Here is a 16,143-nt window from a genome sequence, read left to right on the forward strand (position 1 = left end):
TTGAAAGGACTTGTGTTCGCTAATGGAGAATCCTGGAAAGAGATGCGACGTTTTGCCCTGACCAACCTCAAAGACTTTGGAATGAGAAAACAACTCTCTGAGCATAAAGTCTTAGAAGAATGCCAATATCTGATTGAAGTGTTTGAAAAGCAGCAAGGTATGGAGTAGAAATATACAAGGGTATAGTATACAAGTTTACAAGGACATTTCTTACGGTATAAAAGAATAAGAGCAGAAAATCTTATTTGCGAGTGAATATTCCTCCACAGAGTGTTATTTTGTGTATTCAGTACACCTTTAATGCCCGGCAAATGGTACACTGTACAAGAATCATGCCCCACTTTTTACTTGTTTTTGTAGCCTTCAATGTAAGTCATTCTGAGGTTTCTCATACTAAAACAAAACGCAACCCTACATTTTGTGCTACATCTTAATAATTTCCTTTTTTATCACTGCCATTTGACAGGGAAACCCTTTTATACAGCAGAAAAGTAAAACTATGAGCGGTCTCACTCTAGATAAGTGATAACACATCAACATCCCTGCCTATTGTTTACAACAGTGCCGAAGATAAAAAAAATAAACACATATATGCTCCTGCTTCGGTTTCCTGTTTATTATTTTGACGAATTAATGTCCGTGGTTGCGTAGATTAGTTTTTCATGGATTTTCTTTCTTGTATTAGTATTGCAGAAATCAAATGTTTTATCCCACTGTAAATACATTAAGAGATGCCCTTTCCAATAGCTAATACCTGTAGCTCGCATCTAAATACATCATGTTGTTGAGTGTTTTGTTTTGCTGTTTGGGGTATAAGTGTGTGTGTGTGTGTGTGTGTGTGTGTGTGTGTGTGTGTGTGTGTGTGTGTGTGTGTGTGTGTGTGTGTGAGAGAGATTCTCCTCAGGTGTGAGGGTGATGTCACTCCTGCAGCTGCAGCTGATCAGCTGATCAGAAAAGGATAAATGGCGGTGCCAAGCCAGAGTTAGGGATGGTTGTGCCAGTGGAGGCCAGAGTGAGCGGAGAGGTGGTGGGTTCGTCAGTGACCAGTTGCAGACCAGTAGGAGACCAAAGAAGCCAAGCTCGTCTCCCTGAAAATTGTTTGCAGTTGCTATTTGTTGAGTTTTGTCCATTAAATACTTGTTGGTCAAGACCTCCCGAGTTTATTATTTTACATTTTTTGCGTCCCCCACCCCTAGACTTTTTAGGGACGTAACAATATACAGATTTATTAATAAGAAAATAGAACTCCAACTGCTTGAACTCAGTTAGAATGGGTTAAAATGTTTTTTTGCGTTGGTGACAAGAAATTTTATTTCTTGAACAGATTAATGAATATTGTCTGATTTCATGTGTTTTTCTCCATCTTCAATCCTTTGTTTTAAATGTATATATTCTATCATGACAGTCTCAACACATATGTGCTGTCCTTTGTTTACTTTTTTTCACTTTTGTTTTCACTGGTTAACCCATTTTTACTGTCACATTGCAATGCCTTGTGGGTTTTGGATGCTGACTCGGAAAGGCCTCTTTAAGGCCTCAAAATGTCAGCATGAGTGCATTCAACACTTTTGACTATGAGACAGCCCTAAATCCTGAGCTGATAGGCAGATATTTACTTACTATTTGTAATGTCGCTGGCAAACGTATTCATAAAAGTAATAAGGTTATTGAGGGATTGATTTGATGAATAGCATAAAGACAACATTTTAAAAAGTTTACCAGCTTCACATATAATGCACCATCTTTCGTGCCCCCATTGCAGGTGTTTTCATTTTTTGAAAGGAGCCAAGACAACGAGGCCATGTCCCAGGCCTTGGAAGGAGATGTTATAGACGTTGCACCACCATCCAACCGGTATATGGTGTGTACAAAGTGTATGATCCAGTGTATGACATTGAAAATGTGTCCATTGGTATGTAGTAGAACAATATGTATATCTAGCAAAAAGATTTCAGTTCTTATTATTTCAAATGTTATAATGCATCGTATCTATATTTAAAATGTGTTTATTGTTACCAAGGAAACACGTGCAAACTGGTTTTAGCTTGTATTAGCTCAGCTGGACTTAAACGGGAAGCCATTGTATCACTTATCTGAGTTTTATGACTAAATCAATTACAACTAACACTAGTACTGTTAAAGGGCGTATTGTATTGTCACCTGTGGACAGCAACAGGAAGGGCCTCAGCGAGTTGCCACTGCCACGATTTGCGCTAGCTCCTACCTGGAGTATTTTTCAAACTCTCCCATTTTGATTCCGTGATAGAATAGTGTATGTCATGTATTTTGAGATGTGAGCTAGAGTTAAATGCTCGTATTTCTGTCATTGTTAGACATAGTTTCTTGCTCACTGAAATTTGGCTCTTCACAGTGAATCCCATGACTGAAGCCTAACCTTCAAACCTTCTCATTAGGCCCAGGACTATTAGTTCCTCACCAGATTGGCAGCAAACACCAGCCTTCTTTCCATTTACCTGACAAATTCACTGTCATTCTCAATACAATATATAATAAATCAATAACAATCCTTGTGCTGGCCAATCTCTTCTAATGGGTAATAAATCAAAACTATTAACATAGCTTTTCTAGAAGTTTTATTGGTGCAGCTGTAAATTAGCCAAATGTGGAAGGGTAGTAAATTTATCTCATTTAATTAATTATCTGCTCATTTAGAACTGAACCTTCACGACTGATGGCACACAGCTCATGAGGTGAAGGTGAGAGGCTGAAGCCCACTGCTGGAGTTAGATCCAGATCATCCTCTTTCACTCCAGGTGGAGGAGTGAAACAGAAACGCTGTACAAGGGAAGTGAAGAAGAGGAAGAGCTCCATCTTGGCCAGACCTTCTCCAGGACACGCGCTGCGTCCTGCGAGGGAACAGCCTTTAGACAATCTGAAAAGCGTAAAAGGTAAATTGATAAAAATCCTTAGCCTAGCTTGCTTACCTGCAGAGAAGGGCATGAAGGCAGCTCTCCTGATAAATGTACCCTCCGTATCCAGGAAGTGGGAAGGGTTAAAAGAGTTTGGGCTCTCCCATTCACTCTCATCACAGAGGACAGACGTAAGAAGAGGAAACACGGTAGTCCCCTGTAGATAGAAGAAATCAGAAACCTGCATCATTTGGGCGCAAGTTGTGGACTTTATTTGGCCACTTACCTCTTTGATTAAGAAGCCCTGGAAGTTGACATCTCGGCTGGTTTTGTGAGGCAGGGAGAGGGGGAAAGTGTTGGCCAGTCTCTGTGTCTCATGAATAACAGCATCAGTGTACGGCAGGTTCTTCCTGTCCTCCACTCGGACCTGACGGCTTCCAACCACCCTGCTCAGCTCCTGCTGCACCTGGCCTGGACTCAAGATTTAAATCATAATCTGTTCAATAAGAGTCTGCTTCACATTACAATTTCAAGTAAAATATGAAAAAATCATATCCAAAACATCAACCGCCATCTTAAGTTTAACTTACCTTGAATCTGTCACGGTGTGGGTCTGCTTCATGTCTTATTTTGTAGTTTTCATGTCTCTTGTGTCCCTGGGTAACTTCACTTCCTGTCTTCCCCTGTGATTGTCTGCCGTGCCTGATCGTTTCCACCTGTGTTCAATCACCTGCACCTCCCTTGTGTATTTAAGTCCTGTGAGTCTCTTGTCTTGGGTGGCGTCATTGCATGTCAACCCTTCATGTGTCAAGTAAGTCCGTGTTTTCAAGTCCAGGTCCCTGTTTTCGTCTGTTTTGTTTTTGCCTCCTTCCTCCCCTTTTGTTCGTTGGAGTGATTTTCAGTTTGAGGTTTTGATTATTAAAGTTCTTTTATTTTTCATCAACTCCGCGACTGAGTCCTCCCTCCTTGCCCTCGACCTCGCGTCCCTGACAGAATCTGAGGATATTTGGCCATGAGCAACAGTCCCCATCTCAGCACATTTGATGTCGTATCAGAACCAGCCGCAAAGAGGTTGCCAGCTGTCGACACCAGGTTCTCCATGTTATAGTAGGAGTCTGTAATCCCTGACTCCTTAATATAAAAGGGAATATAAAAAGAGTTTGAATTTCCTTGAAAAGGGATCTCCAAACACTTGTTGTCCTTCAGTTATTGGCCGAATTTGTGATATGATTTGAATACCTCAAGCTTCCGTTTGTGTGCTAGGAACGAGTCCACAAATCCTCTGCACATCTCAACATTCAAGGTTTCTTGTAGACGTCCGATCAGCCGTTTTATCTGTTTTCGGTTTTCAGCAACGTTTCTCTTAAAACGCATCCTGTTTCTCGCCCATTGAAATATCCACGGGAACATATCGAACAACTGTTGAAAATGAAAAGTGAATAACAGGTTCAGCATGTTATTTTTTAGCTATCATGATTACAATGATCATATACTATTCATACATCTTATGCATTTGTCAGAAGCAACTTACAACAAGTGCATTCAACAAAGAGTCTACAGACCCAGATCAACAACAATCAAGACAATCAATAAAGCCTAATGACAAAGTGCTATAAGGACGTGCCATGTGCCACAGGAAATGACCCACAAAAAAGTACATCTTATAGTTTATCTAATGGAAGACAAAGTGGTACCTGTACTGAAGGAGAACCTGAAAGTTTGAAGTTGTCATTGTTTCGGGATACCATGAGTTTAAACTCTTTATCACTGTATTCAAATCTGCTGCCATAGACAATCGAGGAGATGATGTTAGAGACTGCATCGATTATTGACTGGGCAGTACTGAATGGTTGACCTATAAGCAAAAAATGAATGAAAAAAAATGAAAATCCTTACAAAGATGCAACAAAATAAGAAAGGAGACTAGTTACCTTCATGTCTTTCAAACCCGTCGATCAGATACTGAATCTCCTCAATGATTTTATCCTCTGCTGCTTTTTTGCCCATCCCAAAGTCTCTCAGGTTGCTCAGAGCAAAAAGCCTCATTTCTTTCCATGATTCCCCGTTGGCAAAAATGATTCCATTTCCTAAAGGCAAATGTTAATAATTGTGAGAAATTATTTAAACTATAATAAATTCAGGTTACAATATTCAGAGGTACAGAGGGTCTATTCTATTCTATCAAAGCTGTATACTTTCAGCTGTGAGATGTTAACATTGTAATTGAATCAAATGTGGGTGTCCCCTAAACCATTTAATAGTATGAGTGAGTATTACTTAAATCAGCTGGGTAATACTTACTTTGTTCACCACTTAAGTCATGGATGGCAGAACTGATAAGTCTCTCTCCAAACTCCACAGCATAGTTAACCAATGCCTCCTTCACGGTCTTGTATCCAGCCAGAACCACCACTTTCTGGGGTCCAAGGTACACCGTGAACACTGATCCATATTTCTTCGAAAGCTATGAAACACAAGAAGCAGTAATTATAACAATTTTAAAAAGCCATATTTAAATCACTACAACATTAGTCTCCACAGATAGAAACACATTAAATCAGTTTTAAGTGCACTTATTCCAGTACTGCCTTAAAAGAAAACTCATACATCTGGAATAAGATCTAATATCACATACAGTGTGATTCTTTCGTTTGCTGCAAAACCCAAACCTGCTGTCGACCATTTTTTACTTTTAACCTTTGCCTATATAATGGTAATAATATCAAGCTGCAGTAAATTGACAAAACATGTCATATCCAACAGTACAATGATCAACTCTAATCAAATATGAATTAAATATCCCATTCCTAAAACAATACATATACAAAAGTTTCTAAATGCCTTCCAAAAGAGAGAGATAGCTGAGAGGAGCACTATACATTGAGTGGTCTTTCATGCGTTTAGGCAGGGTTGTACTGATTTAACTTTTCAGTCCCAATGCTGCCGTTTATTTAATAAGTTGAAACTGGGATCAAATCATCAAATCCACGGGTGATTCCACACTTTCAACAGCAGTGTATGTTCAGTTTATAGCCAATTTTGTATTGCTTTCTTACCTCATAAAGTGTACTGTGAAATGACTTATGATTTAGCTGAAAGAAATTGCCAAACAGGGGCAGTGGTCTCGGACCTGGAAGCTCCTTTCTCTTCCGATCAAAGTTGTGAAAAAATACATACAAGACAAGGAGGATCCCAGCAGTTACCAGTAGAGTAGTTGTACTGGTAGGCTGCAGAAAAAGGTTTTCCATCACAGCCAGTAAGCCACACTTGCAACAAAGATAATCCTCTTTGTGTTCTATAAGTGTGAGAGTTAAGGTGAAGCTTTGCTCTGTTTTGACTTGACACATATACATCCCCTGAGTTTGCTAGTAGTTAATGATCAACTTAAATTCATTGCAATACACTCCAGGGGACTGTAACAATCTTCTGCCTTAGTATTGAAGAGAGTGTGTTTTTAGATAAGGAAAACATGGTGTTCTGGGTCATCTGATAGTCAAAAAGATCATGGTCTACATCCAAGGCCAAAGACCAGCACCTGTGTTTTACCCGGAGGCATATATATGTATATGTTTAAAGAATATAAATAAAACACAGCTGGACAAGGCTTTGATATCACGTGTTTTTGTTTATTTTTTTAGGAAACGTCCGATATGTTCAGCGGCACTAATGTCAATAATTTATTACCAAACAATGTCGGGAGATTTCAAACACGCCAAATGGAGAAGACGCCGCGCGCAGCATATTTCTCACCCACTGATCAGCAACTGATCACGAAAATATACAAGGAGGTGAAGCATGCAAATTTACCCTAAAGACTAGGCCTCTTTTCAAACCTGTATTCACAATGCAAGAATATGTTTTAAAATATGCATAAATCTTCATAAGCTGTGTCTTAATTCTAAATATCTTTCTTAAATAATTTGCACAGAACAGACAAGACTGGGAAAGATCCTGGCAACAGGTCAAGATAAAATATAAAAACATTTTTGCAGATGTGTGCTAATGACTTAAGTGTCAAATACACACTTTAGTGCATTTATTTACAATTTCGACAAATAAAACGCAAAGTGCCATATAGAGCATCTGTGGGATGGTGAGAACTTTGTGCTGAGCTTCGTGCTGAATAGGATCGTTTGTTGAAGTACTGTTGTACGGGGGACGGATTTAGAGGTTACACCGCACACGCGGAGCGGACGGGATAACGGTACGGCAGAGTATTGATGACTGCACACCAATAAAGTTCAAGTAAGCAAGACTGCTTTAATCGTCCATTATGTATAGTCTAGAGAACGACAGAACATAATGAAACAAATGGGACTTTATATATCGCCCTCATCACGTTTACAATTGTTCACATCTCAGTGCGCAGTTCCCCCCCCCTGTAAGAGCCATATCTGAAAGCTAAACTGCACGAGGTGCTAGCTTATTTTAGGTGCTTCGGCATGGAAATGCTGCGTCCTACCTAACCGGCCCTTAAGCTAGCTAACGTGGTTCGTATGATGTGGAGGTGGTGAATATAAACAGCCACCTCGGGGAAATTGGTGCACACTGAAAGACGCTGGCTTTTAATAGGGATGAGCGGGTACAGCATTATCTGTTGAACCATATGAATTATTTGTATCCGTATCTGTACTCGGATTGGGCGGGGCCTAACCCGAAAGTGGGCGGGGCCTAACCCGGAAGTATGAAGGATTTACCCTGTAAGTTGTCGGGTTGTCTTGAAATGGGCTGGGCTTAAACCGTTATGCTCTTTTTTAAGCATGCAATTGTTAGGTGAGAAGTATATGTTACATGTATCAATGTTTAGTTTAGAATTGTAGTTTGTGTGATGTTAGATAGTATATATTACAATTGGATGTTAAATGAAGTGAATGTATTATAGTCAATAACAATTTAAAGTCATATAAATCATATATATACTGTACACATTAACATCCTGTCATGATGTAATGTTAAAACCTGGGAACGTAATCTATAGGCCGTTCTTTATGGATTTCTCCAACCTTTCCCCAGAAAGGGTTTTTGGTAGGAGTTTTTTTCTCCTGTCAGGTATTAATTTAGCAATTGGATGCAAGACAGCCGAATGAGGCAATGTGTTGCACCAGATAAACTGTGATAAACCATTAAGTACTGTGATCTTATATGTTGTGTTGTAACTGAAGTGTACTAGTTATAAGATGAAGACATACTATGTATATGATGTTATTTTCACTCTTTGAGGCATAAAGCCGAGATGTGTTTAAATGAATGCATTGGACAGGGAGAGAGAGACAGAGAGGGGGATCCAGAGTCACACCTGGCAGTTCACACCTTGATGTGAAAAGGCTGGACCAGGAGGAGATACATTGAAGGAGCCAATGACATTCAAATACACCCAGAAGACCACCCCCCCCCCCCCCCGGGAGCTTCAAATCATCGAACCGGGAGAAGAACAGGCAGATTTTTCCTGCAGCCTGAGGAGTCACTTTTGACTTGGCCGGGGAAATCTCTATTTCGCGAAATATATCACTATTCACATTGTTTTTCACTTTGTAATGGTAGGCCTTACTCTTTGTTTAGTTATTAAATACTTTTTGATTTTTTAAACCCGAGCTGATTCACCGTATCCTGCCTGGACGAGAACAAAGGGAAGCTGGTCTCCCCTTCGGCCTTCAGAACCCAACACAATTGACCCTTCGCAGGGAGCTTGATTAACAGGTGATATGACGAATCATACATGAACTTGAAAAACAGTGTACTGTACTGACGCATTTCTGCGGTTTAAAGAGCCGACTGAAAAAAAAATCTCCGACAGGCAGAGACGCAACGCGAGTCGCATTCGTAAGCCCCACGTTTACCTGAACTCTTAAAAAGTAGTAAAAAAATAAACCTGAAGCCGAAGAAATCCTTTAAATTTATCGGGAAAGACCCGCGAACCTGATGACTGAGGGAGGGAGAGAGGAGTTCTTTGTATGAGTGAGCCGAGCGCGACACAGCAACACAATAAACAGTGTGTGTGTAGGGGAGGGGCGCTGTGACTACAAGCCAATCACAGAACGCAAACACAGACAGCTACCCAATGAGGACTTTTATTCAATCCGAGCACAGATATTGACTCGTATTACTCGTATAATACTTGTACTCTGCAAAAGTGCTTTATCCGTACCCGATACTCGTTACAGCCGAGTATCCGGCTCAACTCTAGGAAGTATATTAGCAAATCTCTGTTTCTCATGGATGGCAGCGTCAGCAAAGGGCAGGTTCTTCCTGTCCTCTGCCCTCACCTGACTGTCTCCAACCACCCGGCTCATCTCCGCCTGGACCTGGTCTGGAAATGACGATATGAATAGAAAAGACACAGTGACTAAAAACAAAGCAGCAGTTAAGCATTCTTTAAACGTGATTATTTTTGACCAAACGTCCAAAAACCAAGTCCTTTGCAACACGTTGCTGTAGCTCCATCAAAATGTTTGGCCCATGGTAGATAATTACATCACTGCTATTGTGTTACTCTCCGACTCTTTAACTTGGTAAAGAAATTAAGGCATTTTTCCCAATTTGGCCAAACATTCTTTTCTGAGGTGTAACAGCATTCAAATGAGGATTACATCATGGGCCAAACAAATTCAATCTTTAATTTAATCTACAGGTTACTGTTTGAGAGTAAAAAGCAGTACTCTGTTGACCATCATTGAGTGCAAGTGTAGTGCACTAATGTTCTTTGACTGTCACAAACTCAATTGTTTTGACACTGCATTTGATTCATCGTTTACCTTCAGTGAACGAATTGTCATGGATTTTAAATCAAAGAATAACCCATATTTATGTAACCATTAGACACCACGTTTTTGATTGTCATTTTCAGTTGTATCTGCATGCTTTGACGTCTAGTTGTATAGTTTGCATGTGTTTGTCGTGTGCAGTGATTAATGTATTGCAGATGCGTTTTTAGTTGGTGTCATCTACCTTGTTTTATTAAGTGTGTGTGTCTAAAGGCATCTGATTCGACAGGTGCGTGCCAGAAATTGACGACAGGTGTGCCACTCGGCACCTTTTTAAGTAGCCTGGCACGAAATGGCAGCGTCGGCAGGTGGAGCAGCACAGAGTAGAAGGGCACAGGAGGACCTTGACAAAGTTGCGACCAGTGAGATTCTTTTAGAAACCCGTCATCTATTGGGCTTTTAATTTGCTTGTTAAGAAAACTGTCCTCGGATCTTAATTACCCAATTGAACCCTGTCCGTGCTGGCCCAATTTGGTGTCCTTTATTTGTCCTTTTTAAATGGAGATGAATCTCTTTCACGGCCTTTTTATGGTGGAGCAGGATCTCCAAGTGTGATGTCTTGACTATGTTGTACCTGCACCACTAGGCGCCACTGTGCTAATGACTTGTATGTAGCTCACCCATTCAATTTATGCTTCAGTAAACTATTACCGTTCAAGCCATGAAGACGTGTCCGTTTATCCTTCGCATTAACCAGGTACTCTAAAGTGGAAACCACGAATACATAACATTAATTGGCGACGAGGATGCTCTTTAATTTACCTGCGTTGTTTCGGCCGCAGTATTGACTGAGTGGAAAGTGAAAAGTGAAGTTTTGCCTGAAGGAAGAGTTGCTAGCAAACGCTATTGAGCGCGCCGGCTAGCGAGAGAGGACGATTGCTAACATGGCGTCATGGGGATTCATCGATCAAATCGACCCATTCGACGAAACAGCGAACAATGGGCTACCTACGTGGAAAGGTTTGAACATTTTGTTATGGCAAACGAAATTGAGGAAGACAAGAGGGTTGTTGTTCTTCTTAGTGTAGTAGGTGCTAAAACCTATGGACTTTTCCACCGGACACCCTGGTGTGGTGAAAATGAAGCCCGTCGCTCGTAGTTATATGTGGTGGGCAGGAATCAACGAACAAATTGAACAAGTGTCAAAGACCTGCCAATCCTGTCAACTTACCCAGAAAGCTCCAGGTCCATCACCTCTCCATCCCTGGACATGGCCTGGAGCTCCATGGCAGAGAATCCATGTCGATTTTGCTGGCCAAATGTTCATGGTGGTCGTGGACACTCATTCTAAATGGCCGAAAGTGCACCTCATGAGCTGAGAAGTGGATGTCTGGCGTAGTATCCGCAGAAACCGGTCCTGTGTCATACGCCGTCGATGTTGGATCATCAGAACACTGGAGACGCCATGCTGATCAAATGTTGGGCTGTCACGCTGAGTTGGAGCCTCCACCGCTAGAAAAAACGGAGTCGTTCCCCGGTTCAGTAGAACTGCCTGCGTTCAAGGACACTGTTCCAGAACCTGCTATTCATCCCACAGTTCTAGAACTTGCTACTCCTGATTCCGTGTGTGTGGCATCACCACAGGCTACAGCAGAAGCCACCAGCACACCACTTCGAGAAACTGGTAAGAGATAACCATCTTGTGTTGCTAAACCACCTGTTAGGTACAGCCCTTAAGGCTCTAAACGAGACAGTAGCACATAACCCAGGAACACTCGGTGAACAGTTAATTACTCACAATTTACATGGTAAGTCAGGTTTATTATTAGACAAACACTTACGCTGACTCGCTGAACAAACACACTTCTAGAGCAGTGCCGATGCTAGCTTGCAATAGTCTGTTGTTGTAAGTAGCCGCCAGGTCCCGTTCTACAAATCCCGCGTTAACTCTGTTCCCTGCACTTAAAGTGGCAGTACGTCCGAACGTTAAGCAGCGCGAAAACCTTCCTGCCCCCATTTCACCCGGCTACATGTATGTTGATTTTTAAAAATCTTATTTGTTAATGTCTACATGTTCAAGAAATAAAATGCTTCAATCAAATCAATCAATCAATACCATTTGTTTGAAATACACGTGTGCAACCTGTCATTGAAATCACGTATCATCTTGCTCACAAACACATTACTCACATCAACAAGAGAGCAGTAAATTCTCTTGAGATCCATCTGAAGCAAGTTACCAAGCAGGGGAAGAGGTTTAGGTCCAGGAGGCTCCCTCGTCTAATCTTTGGAGCGGGAAAAAAAGGAGATAAGAATGCACATGAAGGCCACCATCAGCGCTACTGAAACGTAGGATTGGAAAAGATCTTCCAACATCATCATATTGTAACTTTTGGAATGCAGCCCTCCCAAGAAACATTTTACCTGAAGAGCTTTGTGAAAAGGTAGCTGAACACAGAAATGAAAAATACTATGAAATATTATACATAAAACAGACATTGCAAAGTGGTTACAGTTAATTCATCTTTTATATTTTACCGTTTCATGGTAAAAATATAAATATCTATACTTTTTAAATACAAGACTTTTTTTCTATTTCTTTGAGAAAAATGTGTTCTTTATTTTTGTGACTCCTGTGCAGGCGTGGAGTGTTTTACATAACAAACCTCTCTGATGTAAATCTTATGGTGTAAAGTGAAAGTGAAGATAAGGCAGACAGTCTTCTGTCTATTCACAATGTCGTTCTTTTCAGATATTGTACTGCTTAACTCTAGGTATTGTGCGCATGTAGACACTGCAGAAGCAGAACTCGCTATCAAACAAATGTATCATATTGTAGCGATCGGAGCAGCAGATTGAGTTAGGCGGCGCTGGTGCATTGCATGATGGGACAATCTTTAGATGCATTTAAATCTCTATCTGTTATGTTAATGTTCTAGTGTTTAAGTTTATGTGTGTTTTTCTAGGTTCTGTTATGTTCTGCTCAAATGTTACTGTTAGTTTGATGTGTAGGAGTGTGGGCCGCATGACCCAACTTAGTATGGCTGTGGGTGAAGTTCTTTGTTCAACGCCTTAATAAAGTGTCTATTTCCTGGGGTTTTGCGGTGTATGAAACACAGGAAGGGCAGTACATTACATTACATTACATGTCATTTTGCTGACGCTTTTATCCAAAGCGACGTACAATAAGTGCATTTCCACATAGATACAAACTCAGAAAACAAGTAACAAGAAAGTACATTTTTCATCAAATAAGCAGTTACAAAACATGTTTTAGAAAAGTGCCATTATAAGTACAATTTAAGTGCTATGATTTGTTAGTGCTACGGTTTGCTAGTGTTTTAGTCAAGGTAGAGTCTAAAGAGGTGTGTCTTGAGTTTTCGACGGAAGATGTAGAGGCTCTCTGCAGTCCTGATGTCATCGGAGAGCTCATTCCACCATCTCGGAGCCAGGACAGCAAAGAGTCGCAATCTCGTCGAGTGCTTTTCTCTCAGTGAGGGAGGAACAAGCCGCTTTGCAGATGCAGATCGAAGTGTGCGAGGTGGGATGTAGGGTTTCACCATGTCCTGGATGTAGACTGGACCCGATCCATTCACAGCATGGTACGTCAGTACCAATGTTTTGAACTGGATGCGGGCAGCTACTGGTAACCAATGAAGTGAACGGAGAAGCAGTGTGGTGTGGGAGTATTTCGGAAGGTTGAAGACCAGTCGAGCTGCTGCATTCTGGATGAGCTGCAGTGGTCGTATGGCGGTACCTGGGAGACCCACCAGCAGAGAGTTGCAATAGTCAAGGCGGGAGATGACAAGCGCCTGAATCAGTACCTGTGCCGCCTTCTGAGTGAGAAGGGGACGTATTCTCCTGATGTTGTAGAGCGTGTATCTACAGGGTCGGGTCGTCGCTGCGATGTTGGCAGTCAGGTAGAGTTGTGAGTCAAGTGTCACACCGAGGTTCCTGGCACTCCGAGTGGGCGTTAACACGGAGTTGCCGAAGTTAACGGTCAGGTCCTGGGTGGGCGAGGTTTTTCCAGGGAAGAAAAGTAGTTCGGTCTTGGCGGGTTTGATCTTCAGGTGATAAGCGGACATCCACTGGGAGATGTCAGTCAGACATTCAGAGATCCGTGCCGCCACCTGAGTGTCCGAATCGGGGAAGGAGAGAATTAGTTGGGTGTCGTCGGCATAGCTGTGATAGGAAAAACCGTGCGAGCAAATGACGGAGCCAAGGGAGTTGGTGTAAATTGAGAAGAGGAGGGGACCCAGGACGGAGCCCTGAGGAACTCCAGTTGTAAGGGGACAAGGTTCCGACACTGATCCTCCCCAAGTTACCCGGTAGGTGCGACCGTCAAGGTAGGATGAGAGAAGAGACAGCGCGGATCCTGTGACACCAAGTTCCTGAAGGGCGGCGATAAGGATCTGGTGGTTTACTGTGTCGAATGCTGCAGAAAGGTCCAGTAGGATGAGCACGGAGGAGAGCGAGGCGCCTCTAGCAGCGTGGAGTTGTTCCGTGACAGCGAGGAGAGCAGTCTCTGTGGAATGGCCCGTCTTGAAGCCTGACTGGTGGGGGTCTAGGAGGTTGTTACTATGGAGGTAGGAGGAGAGTTGGTTAAAGATGGCTCGTTCAATTGTTTTGGACAGGAAGGGAAGGAGGGATACGGGTCTGTAGTTGTTTACTTCCGAAGGGTTGAGGGTGGGTTTCTTCAGAAATGGGTTAACTCTTGCTTCCTTCAAGGTGTTGGGGAAACAGCCAGATAACAAAGCATTGTTAATGAGACATGTGAGGAAGGGAAGAAGATCAGGGGCGATCGACTGTAGGATATGGGATGGGATGGGGTCAAGGGGGCAGGTGGTGGGACTGGCAGAAGTTATCAAGGTAAGGACTTTGTCAGGGGACAGGGGTGTGAAACACGGTAGTGAGGGCGATTGGGGCGAGGTCTGTGCGATATAACTGGAAGGAGGTGGGTTGGAGAAGGAGGAGCGTATGTCATCTATTTTTCTGGGGCCAGTAGGTGACAAAGTCTCCTGGGAGAAGGGTGGAGGGGGGAGGAGGACTGGGGGGTTCGAGGAGGTTAGTGAAGATGGAAAATAGTTTTTTGGGGTTGGAAAATGAGGACTCAATTCTGGATTGGTAGAAAGCACTTTTTGCAGCGGAGATGGAGGCAGAGAAAGATGACAGAAGCGACTGAAACGCATGCAGGTCATCAGGTTGTTTGTATTTTCGCCATTTCCTTTCAGATGCTCGCAGAGTGGCTCTCGTAGCACGCACCGGTTCAGTCAGCCACGGCGCTGAAGGGGATCTGCCAGCCCGTCGAGTCTTAAGCGGACACAGCGAGTCGAGAGAGGACGACAGAGTTGTTAGGAGAGTCTCTGCGGCAACGTTCGGATGCAAAAGTGCAAAAGAGTCGGTTGCGGGGAGAGCTGATATAACGGAGGAGGCCAGGGAGGGGGGGGGGGAGTGAGCGAATGTTACGGCGGACCGGTATAGAGTTGATTGATGGGGCGGGGTCGTTAGTTGGTGAGAGCGGAAGGGAGTATGAGACAAAGTAGTGATCAGAGACATGCAGCGGCGTTACAGTGAGGTTAGTTGTAGTGCAGTTCCTAGTGAAGATGTAGTCAAGGTGATTGCCAGCTTTGTGAGTCGGAGGGGAGGGGTTGAGTGTCAGTGCAAATGAAGCAAGTAGGAGTATGAGGTCAGATGACTTCTCTGTCGGGATGTTGAAGTCACCTAGGAGGATGAGCTGAGGGCCATTTTCAGGGAAGTTTGACAGGACGATGTCCAGTTCTTCCAGAAAGTGGCCCAAGGAGCCTGGTGGACGGTAGAGGACAACAATGTTTAATTGAACCGGGTGAGTAATGGTTACAGCATGGAATTTAAAAGACAGTGGGGTGGGGGAAGGTATGGGGTACGGGGAGAAGGTCCATTTGGGTAAAAGTCATACCAGTATCCTGTCTCATTCATCTGGTCAAGCTCGCCACAATATGTTTGACTTGCTGTAGTTTCAGCCTGACGGTTGAGAGAGCTGACAAATGAACCCTTTCTCGCAACGTCAAGAACATCAGCACCTTCCAAAGCTTGGGACGTGGCCTCATTGTCTTGCTCCTTTCCAGAAAGGAGAACAAGTTAATTTCTCACTACATGCTGTTCACTCTATTTGACCTCTAAATAACCAGAACTCTCAAAAGTCCTGTCTACCAGGTGATGTCTCATCCATCAACACAATTCCAAAAAATTATGAAAAAGTAAAGACAACTTGAAGTGGTAAAGCGGTATTTTCTGACACAAATTCATAAGTGTGTAGTAGGACAGATGTGTTGGGACTTCAACATGTGGTTGGATCAATGGGAGTTGGGCCAACCTGGCAGCCGCAGGAGTTTAATCACACCAAACCCCACCAGACATTGAATCTAACCTGTGACGAGTTATTGTGCGTGTTTACTGACCGTCAAGGACCCCTGCAGGGCATTTTTCTTTTGCTCTGGATTCTATGGAAGTAAATCTGTGCCATCGGGGGTTGAAATAAAAAGTTGATTGAATTTCTAGCACTGAATATTTATGCATTGAAATTTTGTACCTGA

General features: G+C 42.7%; 1 pseudogene; it reads right to left on the reverse strand.

The window, feature by feature from the left end:
- Positions 1 to 2,592: 2,592 nt before the first annotated feature.
- Positions 2,593 to 11,970, reverse strand: LOC134132989 (cytochrome P450 2K1-like; annotated as a pseudogene).
- Between the last annotated feature and the right edge of the window lie 4,173 nt (positions 11,971 to 16,143).

The sequence above is a fragment of the Pungitius pungitius genome, chromosome 12, assembly GCF_949316345.1.
Source record: "Pungitius pungitius chromosome 12, fPunPun2.1, whole genome shotgun sequence".
NCBI classification, from domain to species: Eukaryota; Metazoa; Chordata; class Actinopteri; order Perciformes; family Gasterosteidae; genus Pungitius; species Pungitius pungitius.